We start from the raw sequence: 13424 nt of genomic DNA, 5'->3' as shown, positions 1-13424 counted from the left end.
AAGCCCCTCTAATTTTTAAAAAGTCAATAGTATGATATATGCATTATAGCTCAATAAAGTTATTCCAAAAATGCAAGGAAGAGAATAAAAGATCTGGAAAGGGTGCCTACAGACAACCCGAAGAGTAATAGAAACATAAATAATCTCCTAAGGTCCTCATTTAAAGTTAAGTTGAACATTATCAAACTCTGTAAACCATTAAAACAACAACCACCTAAGAGATGTATCAACCAATTGCAATGCTAGTCCCTTTCCTGGAGAATCTAATTCTTATTTGAATATGAAAAAAATTGTAAAAAGAGAATATCAGGGAAATTTGAACACTGGACTGTATAGTTAAGATATTAAGTAATTGGTATATTTCTTTTAAGTTGTGATAAAAAGTATTGTGGTTATGCTTTAGAATCAACCCTTATTGTTTAGAGATACGTACTGCAATATTTATGGATTATGTGATATGACTGATATTTTGGATTTACTGAAAATAATCTAGTAGGTGGTGGTGGGGTGGGTAGTGGACATTTATATAAAACTAGACTGGATATGAATTGAACCTGTTTGATGGCTACATATGCTAACATACTAAACGCTCTCTTTTATATATGTTGAAATTTTCATAACAAAAAAGCAAAAATGAAAGGATTATTTCATTCTATTTCCTCCATTCTATGCTTGTAAGAGCATCTTGGATTATTGTTTGTCTGGCACCTTGATTCTGGTTTTGTCTACAGAATGGACATAAGAATCCAAGTCTTGCAGAAGATGATATCCATTGGATAACGACATGTCCATCTTGAGTTTGATTAGCGTGTATCAGTCTCCCTTAAGGTTTCTTGAGCTTGCAAAACCAAGTAAAATATCCTGTATCTGGCCCATTCACCACTGGTCTTCCATCCTTTGAAGTCCTGCTAAAATACAAAACTCACCTTTACCTGATTATCTTTTTAACTCATTATATAGATTCCTGGTTTGGGCAGGACTATTAGAGATTATGTAATATAGTGATTCTCAAATCTAGTTGCACATCAAAATCACCTAGAGGACATATAAAAAATATGGATCCCAGATCTATTCAGAGGCTCCAGAATCTGTATCTTAAACATGTTCCCTAGAGAATGCTAATAATATGGTTCACATATAAGCATTTAGGAACCATGAACTTTTTCTAACTTCTCACCTGTTGCTGGAATTCCTTACACAATTCTTAGACATATGGTTACTCAGCCTCTGTTTGAATAATGACTTCACAAGTAGCCCATTCCATCATGTATATAGTTTACTTTGAGAGAAAGTTCTTATTTATGAAATGATGAAATGTGTAAACTCTAACTCCCAAACATTGTGTTACGAGTTCTGGCCTCAGAAGACAGCTAGATTTGGTTTTGTAGAAGTCTCTCTTAATTTAAAAGAACACAAGTTTCTCCTTGGAGGATGGTGAGTATGTGAGTAGCTTGTAAAAATAGGTTGCTTATCTAAAAGTGTGCGGAGGAGCAACAAATACAATGCTTACTACCTCTATTCAAGAAGTTGTTGTACAAACACTAACAGGTTCTTTTTCAAAAAGATAAGAATTTTGAGGTGCAAGCAAAAGGAATTTGTAATATATTCAACAAAACAATAACAGAAAATTTCCCAAATCAAGAAAAAACTATGCCCATTCAGGTACAGGAAGCCTCCGGGACACCAAACAGAGTTGACCAAAATAGAACTACCCCACAACATATTATCATTAAAACAACAAACACAGAGAACAGAGAAAGAATATTGAAGGCTGTAATAGAGAAAAAACAAATAACATACAAAGGTAAACCCACCAAAACCACAGCAGATTTCTCAATGGAAACCTTAAAAGCACAAAGAACATGGAGTGAGGTCTTCTGGGCACTGAATGAAAATAACTTCAACTCTAGGATACTCTACCCAGAAAAACTATCATTCAAAATAGATGGAACAATAAAAGTCTTCCATGATAAGCAGAAACTAAAACAATATGTGACCACCAAGCCACCACTACATAAGATTCTTCAAGGAATTCTGCACGCAGAAAGTGAAAGCAAACAAAACCACGAAAGGGCAGGCAGTACCAAACCACAGGAGAAGAAAAGGCAAGAAAGTAGAGAGTGACATTGATTCAGCTGCACACAATCAAACCCCTAAACAACAAAGACAACTAAATGACAGGAATCACCACATACCTATCAATACTAACACTGAATGTTAATGGACTAAATTCCCCCATCAAAAGACACCGATTGGCAAACTGGATTAAAAAGGAAGATCCAACAATCTGCTGCCTACAGGAGACCCAACTCATCAACAGAAACAAGCACTGGCTGAGGGTGAAAGGCTGGAAGAAGATCTACCAAACCAATGGTCCCAGAAAATGGGCAGGGATGGCAATATTTATCTCGGACAAAGTAGACTTCAAACTTATTTAGATCAAACAAGATAAAGAAGGACACTCCATACTAATAAAAGGGGAAATACACCAAAAGGAAATAACAATTATCAACCTATATGCGCCCAACGTCAATGCACCCAATTTCATCAAACATACTCTGAAGGACCTAAAAACATATATAGACTCCAACACGGTAGTGGGAGACTTTAATACCCCCCTATCACCAATAGATAGGTCACCCAAACAAAAAATCAATAAAGAAATTCTAGAACTAAATCACACCACAGATCAAATGGACCTAGCTGATGTCTACAGAATATCTCATCCAACTTCTACACAATATACATTCTTCTTAGCAGCTCATGGAACCTTCTCCAAAACTGATCATATCTTAGGGCACAGAGCAAGCCTCAGCAAATACAAGAAATTAGAAATAATCCCATGCATTCTATCTGATCACAATGCATTAAAACTAGAAACCAACAACAAAAACAACAGTAAAAAACATGCAAACAATTGGAAGCTGAACAATACATTGCTCAATGATCAATGGGTCATTGATGAAATAAAAGAAGAAATTAAAAGGTTCCTGGAAGTTAATGAAAATGAAAACACGACCTACTGGAACCTATGGGACACAGCAAAGGCAGTCCTAAGAGGAAATTTTATAGCCATGAGTGCATATATTAAAAAGACTGAAAGATCCTAAATCAATGAACTAATGATACATCTCAAACTCCTCGAAAAACAAGAACAAGCAAATCCCAAAACAAGCAGAAGGAGAGAAATAATAAAAATAAAGGCTGAAATCAATGAAATAGAAAAATCCATACAAGAATCAATGAAACAAAAAGTTGGTTCTTTGAAAGAATAAATAAGATCGACAGACCCCTGGCAAACCTGACTAAAATGAGGAGAGAAAAAACCCAAATCAGTAAAATCAGAAATGCAAAAGGTGAGATAACAACAAACACCACAGAAATCCAGGAAATCATCAGAGACTACTTTGAGAACCTATATTCTAATAAATTTGAAAATCATGAAGAAATGGACAGATTTCTAGATACATATGATCATCCAAAACTGAACCAAGAGGATATAATCACCTGAATAGATCTATAACACAAAATGAAATTGAAGCAGCAATCAAGAGTCTCCCAAAAAAGAAAAGTCCAGGACTTTATGGATTCTCTGCTGAATTCTATCAGACCTTTCAAGAAGAACTAATACCAACACTCCTTAAACTATTCCACGAAACAGAAAAGGAAGGAACACAGCCTAACTTATTTTATGAAGCCAATATTACTCTCATCCCAAAACCAGACAAAGACACCTCCAAAAAGGAGAACTATAGGCCAAATTCCTTAATGAACATCGATGCAAAAATCCTCAATAAAATAATGACAAACCAAATACAACAACACATCAGAAAGATCATTCACCACGACCAAGTCAGCTTCATCTCAGGGATGCAAGGGTGGTTCAACATATGCAAATCTATAAATGTAATACAGCACATCAATAGAAGCAAAGACATAAACCACTTGGTCATCTCAATAGATGCAGAAAAAAGCCTTCGACAAGATCCAACACCACTTCATGATAAAAGCTCTAAGAAAACTAGGAATAGAAGGCATGTACCTCAACATTGTAAAGGCTATATATGACAAACCTACAGCCAACATCATACTTAACGGTAAAAAAATGAAGCCATTTCCCCTAAAATCAGGAACCAGACAAGGATGCTCACTATCTCCACTCCTATTCAACATAGTACTGGAATTTCTAGCCAGAGCAATTAGGGAAGAAGAAGAAATAAAAGGAATACAAATAGGAAAAGAAACTGCCAAAATACCCTTATTTGCAGACGATATGACCTTAAAGACCCAAAAAACTTTACCCAAAAACTCCTAGACACCATTAACAGCTATAGCAGGGTGGCAGGATACAAAATTAAGTTACAAAAATCATTAACTTTTCTAGACAGCAACAACGAACAAACTGAGAAGGAATATATGGAAACAATTCCATTTACAATAGCCTCAAAAAAACCTCAAATACCTAGGAGTAAACTTAACAAAATACCTTGTGAATGACCTCTACAAGGAGAATTACAAACCCCTGAAGAAAGAGATCGAGGAATAGTGCAGAAGATGGAAAGATCTCCTGTGCTCATGGATTGGTAGAATCAACATAGTAAAAATGGCTATACTATCAAAAGCTATACTCCCTCATATACGGACTTTAGATCTAGGGCAAATACAGCAGTGTTGTGCGACTTGGGTCACATGACAAGGGAAGAGCACATTACGGGAAGGATGGGGGATAGGTAGAAAACTCAAAACATGAAAGTGTTTGATGTCCCCACTCCAGAGGAACTAATATAGAAACCTTAAAGTGACAGAGGTCAACACGAGAAGGGGATCAGGAACTAGTGTAAAGATCAGTTAGAGATAAATCAACTGGGGTTGTAACACATTTGTACGTAGAAGCAATGCTAGGAATCTCTTTGTATAGCTGTCCTTAACTCAACTAACAAAAATGCTTTGTCTTCCTTATTATGCTTATGTCTTCTCTTCAATAAAATTAAAGATAAGAGCAGAACAGGTTCTGCCTAGAAGAAAGGGGGTGGAGGGGAGAGGGTGGGGTGGGGGATAGGGGGAGAAATGACCCAAACAATGTATGCACATGTGAATAAATGAATAAAAAAACATTTTAAAAAGGTAAGAATTTTTCTAATATGAAAGACTCAATACATTACTTTCTTTTTCTTTTGATAACATTACAGATCTTTTGTCTTATAGTTATGCTGTAAAATTTTGTTCAGATAAATACATATGATGGTTCATATGAAAATTAACATTTTATTAATTGTGCCACCTAATATAAAATATCCAAAGTAAGTTTGTTCAGCTTTTCTTGTAGCACTGTGTGCAAAGCCTATAAAAGATCAGTTTATCTTGATACTAAAGTTAAAGACAAGATAAAGTTTTATTTATCCATTGTCTTAGAAATAAGATAGTTTCCCTAAATCTTATATAAAGCATTAAAGTTTGTTTGCTTAATTAATGTCTTTGACAGTTTCCCTTCATTTGCCACGTTAACTCAATTGAAATATACTTTATAGATCGCAATGGGAGAAGCTGCTCTGGTGTCTGCTATGGAGACAGGAGGAGCAGAATGGTAGTATTATACATACTACGTAATAGCCAATGCAATCCCTCAGCACAGCAGACCTCCAAACACCCAGGTTGCACCCCTTAAGTCAAGTCTTCTTTTCCCTGAGTTCAGCATCTACAAGACATTCAATCAGTGTGGACTTGGTTTTCATTCTTCTCCTCCTCACCAAGGACTCACAATTTGTCCCTCTACAAATAGGGTGCCTGGACATGAGATCACTATAAATATGCTTCAACTACATTTATGGTATTAAGAATCATTACTGAAATAGTTACTCATTTAGCTCTATCAGTGATGATTTTGTTTCATTTCTGTCCTAAATTTACTCCTTTTTTTTTTTTGGTCATGTAAAATTATTACTATGCATTTCAAGATGCTAACCTCCTTTCTTAATTTGGTTTCACTTGCTAATTCAGTGAGCACGTTCTTGTTTCCATAATTCAGGTATTAATTCATCTATCTAGTAAACGTAGGTAAGTGTTTAACTTGTGCCTGGCCCTGCTCCAGAGCCTGGGAGTATGGTGGGGAGCAAGCACAGGCATGGCACCTGCTCACATAAGTTTACAATCTAGTGGATAAAAATCAAAATGCTATGGTATATATAAGAATCATTGTCAGTGACATCATTTATTCCAGAGAAGTATCTGGGATAGTTGTGTCTTATACAGCTACAGGAGTGCTTTGGAGGAGAAAAAGCTTTGTTTATTGGGAGTGTTTGAACTGACCTGGAACTCACTGTAAATTTAACATTTTTCTGAGAAAAGCAAGGTTTTACTCTCCTACCAAGAAAAATACATTTGACCTTCTGTCAGTACAATAGTCCAAACACAGCATTCAGATTCTACAGTAGAAATTACTGTGTATAGATTCTACACTGTAGAGGCATAGCAAATCTACAGTCCATTAAACCACAGTCTGGAAGGGATGCTGAGGGATTCATGGTTACTGTTAGCTAAATATGTAAAGGGGATAGGGTGATATATGGGTGAACTGTGTTTCTATTACTATTTGGAGGACACAGTTGACACCATGGAAAGTGCCTGGAACCAGTTGTCTGCATGCCTAAGAGTGGATGCTGGCTGTCTCTGCCATATACGAGAACTCTGTTAAGTCACTTAACCTCCTAGTCACAATTTCTTCATCTATAAAATGAAGGTAATATTACCTACTTTGCCCCCATTATGATGTTGCTGGGACCAAGTAAATGAAATAGCCCTTTGGAAAATGAAAAGCAGCACAGAAATGTAAATTCCTTACATTTATTGATCATGATGTTTTAATTCTTGACTGGGTTGGGAGAGGTTGTTCTCTCATACAGTTCTGTAATGCTTCTATTTGAATGTCTCTTTTAAATTTCAAAAACTATTTTTGAACAAAAATCATGTGCCTCCAAATTCATAACACCACATGATCAAGTAAAGAGTCAAGCAAAAGACATTGATCTACTATTTGATCCAGCAATACCACTCTTGGGGATATACCCAAAAGACTGTGACACAGGTTACTCCAGAGGCACCTGCACACCCATGTTTATTGCGGCACTATTCACAATAGCCAAGTTATGGAAACAGCCAAGATGCCCCACCACTGACTAATGGATTAAGAAAATGTGGTATCTATACACAATGGAATTTTATGCAGCCATGAAGAAGAATGAAATGTTATCATTAGCTGGTAAATGGATGGAATTGGAGAACATCATTCTGAGTGAGGTTTAGCCAGGCCCAAAAGACCAAAAATCATATGTTCTCCTTCATATGCGGACATTAGATCAAGGGCAAACACAACAATGGGATTGGACTTTGAGCACATGATAAAAGCTTTAGCACACAAGGAAGGGGTGAGGATAGGTAAGACACCTAAAAAATTAGCTAGCATTTATTGCCCTTAATGCAGAGAAACTAAAGCAGATACCTTAAAAGCAACTGAGGCCAATAGGAAAAGAGACCAGGAACTAGAGAAAAGGTTAGATCAAAAAGAATTAACCTAGAAGGTAACACACACGCACAGGAAATCAATGTGAGTCAATGCCCTGTATAGCTATCCTTATCTCAACGAGCAAAAACCCTTGTTCCTTCCTATTATTGCTTATACTCTCTCTACAACAAAATTAGAAATAAGGGCAAAATAGTTTCTGCTGGGTATTGAGGGGGTTGGGGGAGAGGGAGGGGGCGGAGTGGGTGGTAAGGGAGGGGGTAGGGGCAGGGGGGAGAAATGACCCAAGCCTTGTGTGCACATATGAATAATAAAAGAAAAAAAAGAGTCAAGCAAAAATAGTTATTTTTCTGGTTAATTTCAGTCAAAGGTAAGGTAAAATGACAGACCTCACCTCTTGAAATACCTCTTATTGTATAATTGTTTCCAGTTTGCAGGGAAAGTTCATTTCGTGATCTTCTTTCTGTTATCATATTTTGTCTAGGAACTTCCCATGCATTTGTTTGAAGCTTTTCTAGGGCCAATAACAACAGAAATATAATGTGAGCACTTTTTTGGTAGCACTGGGAGTTGAACTCAAGGACTTGCACTTAGTAGACAGGTGCTCTACAACTCAAGCTACACACCTAGCCCCTTTTACTTTAGTTATTTTTCAAATAGTCTCATGTTTTATTGCCAGGGCCAGCCTCAGACTGTGATCCTCTTACCTATGCCTCCTGTGTAGCTGGGATTACAGGTGTGCACCAACACACTTGGATTGTTCTTAGGTTGGTCTCAAACTGCAATCCCCTTATCTCTACCTCCCAAGTACCTGAGATCACAGGGTTAAGCCACTACTCCTGGCCACATGAGTACTTTTAAAAAGAAGAATCAAATTTAACATATCCTGAGTTAAAGGAGGATGACTAGATACTGCTGAAATTACTGGATGAGTTAGTTGACGGGAAAACTCAAAACATTTTTTTAAAGTTTCAAGGTCTAAAGGCTATAACTAGTGGCCTACAAATATATTCACCTTCCAAACTTATCTATACTTAGAACTCTCAGTTATGGGATCTATGCACTTCTTGTTCATTTGCAATGTATCAAATACTGAATAGCATTGGGCACCAGGAAACATCACACACCTACTTTTGACTTGTGCATTATATGATGATAATGCTAGAAATCAGCCCCCCACCCCACTGCTACCATGAGATCTAGCTGCTAGCATGCTAGAATAAGCAACAGAATTTTTTATATGATAGCTATAATCTGAGCCAGTGGTTCTCAAAGTGTTACCAATCAAAGACTGAAAATTTGCCAAAAACTCACAATCCAAAGGGCATTTATTGAGGTAAATCAGCTGAATTTCAGTAAGAAGAAGCTTTGTGGCATTTTAACTTGTCCTGTTCCCATCCTCTCTCCTCACTTCTGTGGTAGTCTTGAAAGCCCACAGCCTATAATCACAGTGAAAAGCAGCAGTCTTGCAGTCACTGGAGGGGTCAGAATGGGGTTGGAAGTCTTTCAAAGCCTCATTCCCAGAGAGCTGTCATTGTGCTACCTGTCTGGCAATTTCCTAAAAACTCCCATTCTCTTCTCTTTTATTCATCTGACTTGGAGCTTACTCATAGCAGAACACTCTTTTCAGTGAGGTATTTGTCTAAAACAGTAAGAGGCAATTGTTTAATATTGTATCTGTTTGTGGCAATGTTACCAATTAGAGAAAACAAGAAATTGACCAAAAATCTTAAAAAGGAAAGTTGAGAAGTGAGATGTCTGAAGGAGGCATCCATCATTTTAACAGACTTACAAAAAGCCATCAACAAAAATCCAACATCCTTTCAGTGATTAAAAAAATTAGATAGACTAGGAGTAAAAGGGAAACTTCTCAGCCTCAAAAAGGGCCCATACCAAACCCTACAGGTAGCATTATACTTAATGGTAAGAGGCTTTCCATCAAAGTCAGGAACAAGACAAGGAGGTCCACTTCATCACTTCTACTTGACTCTGTGTTTGAAGTTCTAGTCAGCACCATTAGGCAAGAAAATTAGATTAAAAAGGCATTCAGATTGGAAAGGGTAATAAAACTATCTCGATTTACAGATGATATGTTCTTTTTCAATTAACATATAATAACTGTACAGGAAATACATTGTAATATTTAAACATGTGCTTACAACATATCTTACTTAGAATTAACCCCTCCATGGATCTCCTTCTTCCACTACTTCTTAGAACAATTTCAACAGGTTTCATTCTTCTATTTTCATATATGAATACAAAATAAATCTACCATATTCTCCCTCATTCACCCTTTCCTTATGCCCCTGTCCCACTGGTACCCACCTCTGGAAAAGACCTGCTTTACCCTCCTCTCCTTCATTTTTTAAAAAGTGTATATTGATGGTCAAAGGCAGTTTGGTATTGGCATTTCAGACATGTGTATAAGATGATATGTTCTTGAATGTAGAAAATCCTAAGGAATACATTAAAAACCTATTAAAGCTTGCAAATGACCTGAATAGACATTGCTCCAAAGAATACATGAAAATGGTCAATAAGTATATGAAAAGGGACTCAACATCACTTACTGTCAGGGAAGTTTGAATCAAAACCACTATGAGATATTACTTGTTAGGATGGTTATTAACAAAAAGACAAGAGATAAGTGTTGGCAAGGGGATGGGGAAAATAGAACAAGCCTTATACCCTGTTGGTGCAAATGTAGATTGCTATAGCCATTAGGGAAATCAGTATGAGGATCCCTAAAGAAATTAAAAATAGAAATACCATATGACCCAGAAATCCTACCTTTGGAATATATACAAAAACAGACGAAATCACCATTTCATAAAGATATTTGCAGTTCCAAATTCATTGCAACATTGTTGATAATAACTAAGATATGGAATAAACCTAAATGTTCAACTGATGAATAGATTGATATATATATGTGGAATATTATTCAACCATGAAAAAGAGATCCTGCCATTTTTCATAACAAGGTTGGGAACATTATGCTAATTGAAATAACCCTGACACAGAAAAAAACTGCATAATCTCACTTATATGTGGACTAAAAAAAGTCAAATATAGAAAGATAGAGAATAAAATAGTGGCTAAAGAGAGAGAGGAAATGAGGAGATATAGGTCAAAAGATACAAAGTAGCAGATATGTGGGATGAACAAGTCTAGGGATCTAATGTATAATATGGCTGGTGGAGGGGTTCAAGTGCTAGAGTGCCTGCCTAGCAAATATGAGGCCCTGAATTCAAACCCCAGTATCACCAGAAAAAAAAAAGTATTTTTAATGTACAATATGAAGGCTATAATTAATATAATTGTTGTAGATTTTTGTTAAATAATTAAAATTTAGTTGCTCTTGTCACACACACAAATAACTGTTAAATGATGGATATGTCAATTTTCTTGATTATAGTAACATATGTATTTCATAGCATTATATCATAAACCTCAAGTATATGCAGTATTACTCAGCTTGAGTTGCCCTAGGAAATACCATAGACTGGTTGGCTTAAACCACAGAAATTTAATTCTCACAGTTACAGAGGCTGAGAAGTCTAAGATCAAGGTCTGGTAAGGTTTCCTTTCTCATAAAGGTTCTTTTCCTGGCCTGCAGATGGCTGCACAGTCACTGAGTTTTCACATGAGGGAGACAGGGAGGGAGAGAGAAAAGGAAAGGGAGAGGGCGGGGGTAGGGAGAAGGCGAGAGAGAGACTGATTTTCTGGTCTCTTCTCTTGATATAATGACACCAATTCTACACAAGTGAGCAATAGCAGCTTCTATGACAGAAGTGTCTTCTAGTGTCTGTTCCTACTTCAGTTCATTTCTACACCTCTCTTTTGTTGGCTTCTCCTCCTGTAATGGACTCTAAATGTTGGAGTTATTCATGCTCTCATTGGACCCTCTTCTCTCACTACATACTCTCTCTCACAATGCTCATCAGTTCTCAAGGTTTCAAATACCATTGGATGGAGATGATTTTGAAATTTGTATCTCCAGATATATATCCAGCTGTCTACTTGAAATCACTATTCTGATATCTCATATTAATATCAAACATGTTGAAAACAGAACTACTGACTTTTTTCTACCACATTTTCTTCCCATCACAAACTTCCCCTTTCCAGTTAATTGTGTGGGCATTTAAATTTTGTCTTTCTAGTCAGAAACTTATGAATTATCATTTTTTGTGGTGGTACTGGGTTTGAACTCAGTGCCTTGAGCTTGCTAGGCAGGTGCTCTACCACTTGAGTCACACTACCAACCCTTTTTGCTTTAGTTATTTTTTGGAAAGGGTCTCACATTTTTGTTTATGGCTGGTCTCAGACCTCCACTTTCTTATCTATGGTCTCCTGAATAGCTTGGATTTCAGGCATGCACTACCATGCCTTGCTTATTTGTTGCAATAGGAGTCTAGCATTTTGTCCAGGGTGACCTCAAACTGCAATCCTCTCAATCTCTGCCTTCCCAGTAGCTGGGATTGCAGATATGAACCACCGCACCCAGCCTTATGAATTATCTTTACTTCCTTGCCTTGCCTTCTTCTTTCCTTATTCCTCCCTGACCTGAAACAGATACACCAGGAAATCATGCTAATTATGTTGTCAAGATATATACGGAACCCACCTCTGACTTCTACTGTGACCATCTTAGGCAAGCCACCTATGTCTTACCTGAGTTGCAGCTTCCAAACTGGTCCCCTGCTTCCATTATTGCATCTTCTAATCCATTCTAGCAAAATGATGTTAAAATAGTGATTGAATAATATCACTTCCCAACTTAGAACTATTCAGTGGTTTCCTTTCATACTTCAAATAAAACACAAAATCAGTTCCCATAACCTGGTAAGGCTCTGCATGATCAGACCCCTTCTAATTCGACCCTATCATCTTTTGCACTTAACTTCCATCATGTACTTTTCTCTAGGCACACTTGTATTTTTTTCTCTTTTTCAAGCAAGGCAACCTCTTTACTATTTCAACATTTCTGTCTCATCTACAATGCTCTTTGCTAATATTTCTCAAGATAAATTCCTTAGGTCTCAGAATAAGGATCTCTTTTTCAGAAGGGTTTTCTTACCATCCTATGAGAAATAATTTCTTCTATCCCTGCCTTCTATAACTTTCTATCTCAGTGTCTTGATTATCTCTTTCGTTAACATTTACAACTGTAATACTTTTTTAATTTTTATTTTATTCATATGTGCATACAATGTTTGGGTCATTTCTCTACCCTTCCCCCACCCCCTCCCTTACCCTCTCCCCGCCTCCTTCCTCTCCTCCCCATCCCCTCGCTACCCAGCAGAAACTATTTTTCCCTTATCTCTAATTTTGTTGAAGAGAGAGTATAAGCAATAATAGGAAAGACCAAGGGTTTTTGCTAGTTGAGATAAGGATAGCTATACAGGGAGTTGACTCGCATTGATTTCCTGTGCGTGTGTGTTACCTTCTAATTTAATTCTTCTTGAACTAATCTTTTCTCTAGTTCCTGGTCCCCTTCTCCTATTGGCCTCAGTTGCTTTAAAGTTTCTGCTTTAGTTTCTCTGCATTGAGGGCAACAAATGCTATCTAGTTTTTGAGGTGTCTTACCTATCTTCATACCTCTCTTGTGTGCTCTCGCTTTTATCATGTGATAAAAGTTCAATCCCCTTCTTGTGTTTGCCCTTGATCTAATGTCCACATATGAGAGACAACATACGATTTTTGGTCTTTTGGGCCAGGCTAACCTCACTCAGAATGATGTTCTCCAATTCCATCCATTTACCAGCGAATGATAACATTTCGTTCTTCTTCATGGCTGTATAAAATTCCATTGTGTATAAATACCACATTTTCTTAATCCATTCGTCAGTAGTGGAGCATCTTGGTTGTTTCCATAACTTGGCTATTGTGAATAATGCTG

This window comes from Castor canadensis, chromosome X (assembly GCF_047511655.1).
Source record: "Castor canadensis chromosome X, mCasCan1.hap1v2, whole genome shotgun sequence".
Classification (NCBI taxonomy): Eukaryota; Metazoa; Chordata; class Mammalia; order Rodentia; family Castoridae; genus Castor; species Castor canadensis.
This window is presented reverse-complemented; position numbering follows the sequence as displayed.